Source organism: Chlamydotis macqueenii, chromosome 5, assembly GCF_036417535.1.
Source record: "Chlamydotis macqueenii isolate bChlMac1 chromosome 5, bChlMac1.mat, whole genome shotgun sequence".
Taxonomy (NCBI): Eukaryota; Metazoa; Chordata; class Aves; order Otidiformes; family Otididae; genus Chlamydotis; species Chlamydotis macqueenii.
Window position 1 is genome coordinate 41224424 of NC_141560.1, and position 5082 is coordinate 41229505.

Sequence of the window (5082 nt, forward strand, 5' to 3'; positions counted from 1 at the left end):
AGTATATTTTGACGAATCCCATCAGAAGGGGAAATACAGATGTTTTGGTAATGGATTCATAAATATTCAGGGAACATGAATCGATATACAATGAACATACATGCTAGCTTGTAAAAAAAAAAGTATTTTATTCAGTACTGTGTGTCAGGACTAATGCTCATTCTGTCGTTAAAGTCATTGGCAGATCATGATTACTTTTAAAAATTCTCTCTGCTGTTTTAGGGAATGGAAAGGCAGTTGTGGAACTACAGGGTCCTATCTGGATATACAGCCATGTAAGACTCACAAATGCTTGTGCAAGATTTAGATGCAAATCTTTGGTAGTATGTGGTCTTAGAACCAGAGACCAAAGCAGAGATCAAGCAAAGCCTTGCTTTATTTGCAGATCTCTGCTTGTCACAGCAAGAAGTAAACCAGATACCAAAAATGTTTGCACCTGGAAAAAGAAGGCTGATAACTGAAGAACAGAACTGTACATGACATCTCTTTTCTCAGTATCTGCCTGTTAGGCAGAAGGGTAACCTTCAGTGAATTTACCTGCTTGGCCATTATTGCACCAAGTCTGCATTCTTGATGGACTCCCCCACAGTGATCAGCATATAATAAACTGATTTTTCTGTCAACTGTCTGATAAAAATCATCTGACTGCATCCATTTTTGCTGGACTCCTCACTGAACTTTTGCCTGCTAAGTAGATCTTGAAGCTGAGGATAGCAGTTAAGATTTTGAATCCTACAATTAGTGGGTTTGGAAAAACAGTTTAACAGCCTGGCCTTTGGCCATAACTGTGTCTTCATTTATTAATCTGCTGCAAGCTCACAGATATTCATGATGGCAACAAAACTTGTGATACCAACTGCTTTGACTTCTGCAACATTATGATGATCAGCATGTAGCTGCTGATAAGGTTTTGTTCCCACTGCCATTCAAAACAGTGTTCATGAGATTTTCATACTTGTTTTAGATAAATGTCCATTTAAGAAAATACGTTTAACTGATCATTCTTATATCTTATTTTCTCTTGTATATATCAATCTAGATACAGTGTAATAGCTACTATTCAAGTGCTAAGTACGCATGCATAATCTTATTAAAAATAAGAGTCTTATAGATGGAGTCATTGAAGTATGTTATTTTATTAAGTTCTACAAACTCAGCTCAGCTAAAGTAGCGAATTGATTAGGGAGAAAATTCTTCTTGCTTTTTGGTACCAAGAAATCAAATATTGAGGGGACAGAGGCATCCATGGGTTTTGCCAATGACCTTTGAAGAAGGATAAAAGAAAAGCTGCCATTTAAACAGTGGAAGATGAAAAATGGAAGGAAACTCTTCTTGTAAGAGTGCAGATGACTGGGATGGTGAGAAGTTTTCAAGTCCAAATGCTGGTACTTGCAAATACCAAGGTCTTTATTCAGCAACACAGAGTGCAGCACTTGGCTAGCACTGTATTTTAGTAGGTTTTTTTTTTTTCTCTTCCCCTTTGCAGTCATTTATTACACTGATGTGAGTACAAAAAACCAGAAAGTGCATCAATCTGTATGCCAGCAGTATGGTATGCTAGCAGTATGCCTGCGTTACCCTGGGAGTGTGGCATCTTGTGTCTCCCTCTCATGTGCCACGGTCAGAAGGTAATGGTCACTGTCATCTGGGCGTACAGATCTCTTTTTATTAAGCAGGAGATAACATCGTACTTTATGACCTCTGAGACAGTATTTTTTTCTATGCATCAGTTAACAGGAGATAACACCAGCAGGTATCTCCTGTCAAGCTTTGCTGCAATATGAATCAAACCAATAAAGTCTCTCTTCATAAGAGGAAACTGTTACCAGAATCCAACAACTGGTTTTTTTTTTTTCTTTCTCTGTTACTGATAAATCTTTCTTTCTCAACTCTATCCTCTTAACCAGAGAACGAGTTTTTCATCTTCTTTTTTTTGCCCAGTGAGATGGCAATAGTTTTCTGTGAGCAAAGAAGAAAAGGAAGATGTCACTTTGCCAGTTCAATTGTGTTCTTAAGTTTATTTTTAAAAAATAATGAAATGGATTTTTAAAAATGTGATTAAAATTTCTTTGATAAGTATCTTTTAAGCATTTTAAAGATTTTCCAAGGATATTTTTTCCAGCTCCAGGAAGGCATAACAGAGGCAGTGCAGTTTGTGCCTGGTGTATTCCACTGACTGTTTTTTGGTAGTTGCAACACTTGGCACTGGGCCTTGAGCTTTACTCACCCAAGGTGTGGTGATGATGTGTGTTTTTGGCAGTAGATCCAGAAAATTAGGGTGGCTTAGAATAAGCTGAGGAAAGTGAGTCCATTTTAAGCAATCTGGGACTGTTGAGCAAGCCACTGAAGAATCTTAGGCCGACCAAATCGTCTGGCTTAGCAACTCAGTATTTTGACTTGAAGGAAAGTCAGACAAATGCTGGTGTTCGTGTTGGGACCTGGCTCCAAGGATCCAACACTGCCCATAAAGCTAATGCTTTCCCTGAGGTCACCAAGCTCGGTGGTCTTTTAAGTTTTTGTCACAATGGACTCATTTGGTTTCTTTTCTGGTGAAGGAAAGCCTTGTATTCCTGTCCTGTTAAAACTGGTTCATGTTGTTGTTTGCATTGCAGCAATACCTCAGAATCCTGCCTGTGATGTGATGGTGAAAGGCAGTGTAAAAGGATAGAGAAAGATATGTTTGTTCAAGTAGCTTGCCAGCTATTAATCAAAAATAACAAAGGAGAGCAGATGATCAGTATTACTAGTGTTGTTTTTTTAAGGAAGGAGGTGAGGCCCAGTGACATATCAGCTGGATTTTTCAAAGTGATTCAGCATTGACGTAATTGTTCTACTTAAAATCCAGGTAGGTCAACAACAACTTATTTTTTTTTTGAAAACACTCGTTTGTGACCTGTCACACAAGCTCTGCTAAATGCAATGGCATGATTCTGTAAGTAATTAACTGTGAATCTTTATAGTGTCTGTTAGGACTCAAACATTTCTCAGGCTGACTGTAGATGAAGTTACCCCCTTAATGAGCTGGTGACATGAAGTGACTTCCTGATATTCTGAGAATTTGTTCAGATTCAAATTGACTGTACATTTCCCTGTAAAGGTCCTGGGCTGTATGTCTTGCCATGTTTATGCCAAAGGAATTATGTCTAATTAGCTGACACAGGCTGGTGCTGGCATTCCTCACGCCTGTGGTCTGATGGGATTAAGGAAGAGAAAAAGCTGCTTGAACAGTTTCTGAAGTGTTGAATGAACCTGGAAAGGTCAGACAACCTCACACTCTTCCTGCAAAGATAGAGATGCTGCTGGATGCTCAGATTTACAGAGCACAGGGAGAGTCAGAGATAAAGGTTGTGAGCTACTGCTTTTTTTGAAACAAGGATTAGATCAGAAATTCTGTTGCAACAAAACTGAAGGCAGGATTGCGTATATTGGGACAGCTGAGCCAATACTTTACTGATTATTTTCGGATGGCAAAACTGCCCAGTTGCTTCCGGTGAGTAAGTAGGAGGAGCAAGATCTTTATCTCTCCGAAACATATCAAAGGCATGAGAAATAATTTTAAATCAAGTTTCTTGATTGAAGATTGTCTTTTGAAGGCAGAAGTCCTCCTTCATATGTGTCATAATCAGAATAGCCTTAAGTAAAAATATAATCCGCCCTACCCCACTGAGCTAAGGTGATCTCTCTCTCCAATGTCTGATTTTGCACCTTTCATTCTCAGGAATTTGAATTCAGATTCAGACTGAAGGTCTTTCTTGCTTAGAAATGGATGATACAAAAATTGTCAGTTTCCTTTCTAACCTGTGCCCCCTGTCACCTTTAGATGATTTGAAACATTTTGTGAATTTGGTTCAGCAGGATGTTTTCGTAAAGAAGAAAGAAAGAAAAGGCCGTGCAGTACTAAAAGATCTAAATATTTTGACTTTGAAAAAAGTGAAACTTCTAAAAATTTTTTGCACATTTTTTGATGCAAAATGATTTATTTAGAAATTACATTTGACAGGCATATTCTAAATTAAAGAAAAAAAACTTAAAGTAGCGTCCATTGAACAAATCATTTAATCACTGATATTTTAAAATTGATTTGTCTCAAAGACTGTATGCGCTGCAAAATTCTCTATTCAGCCAGCATCTGCCCAAAAATCATATTTTCACACATTTAGTGCAGCTCTCCTCTCTCTTCATTAAGATACACCTGTGATTCTAGGTATTTTCAACTCAGATTTTAGTCCATGACACTGCAAATCATTGTGATCCTGACAACTGATTTCTTTTTGGTGAAGAGGCAGCCTTTGTACCTCTCCTCTACGGCTGAACATCTCCACAGACTTGTATGCAGCATAGCGTAGAGGTCCTATGCTTTCCACTTGATGGAAGAGGAAACCACGGGCACTGAAGGCCTGGTTTCTGTAACCCTCACCTACTCTGTCATTGTGGGTACACTCTTCTCCGAGAATGCTTTCTCAGGAAGTCCTATTTTGCATTTTACATGATTTTTTCTACCTTATGTGATACAAAACATCAAGGATATTATAGAGTACTGCAGGACAGGTATATTGAATATGTTTTATTTATAATCATGAAAATAAGATGTCAACATGTTAATGTGAAAGTTAGTTGTTTTTTTAAATACCAGGCAGTTGCTTTAAATTAGTGGCAGGCCAAAAAGTATCTAGCCAAAGCTGAATTTTTCAGAGGCTGAAATCTGATGCCATAGGGAAGGAACTGAGACTTTCAATCTGTGGTAAATATTCTTGTGTGCAGAGATTATTTAGCTTAGGTCCATTGTGTAACTGGAATTTGACTTGGACTGCCTGCTCTCGTGTTTGATCGGCAGGATGAGGTCTGTGTAGGTTTTGTAGCTTATGGAATCATTAAAAAAAAAAAAGAAAAAGGAAAACAAATAAACTGACAGGCTAGACACAGGGAAATTATCCAACTATAGATCTGATGCTATATTTGTTTATTTATCAGTTTGCTTTATTTGTTAATTCCAAGTATTTATTTTCTAATGTGACATCTGACTATCATTTTGTAACACCTCTAGCATGTTTTTGGATATTTACTTTTCTTGTTATGTTCAAG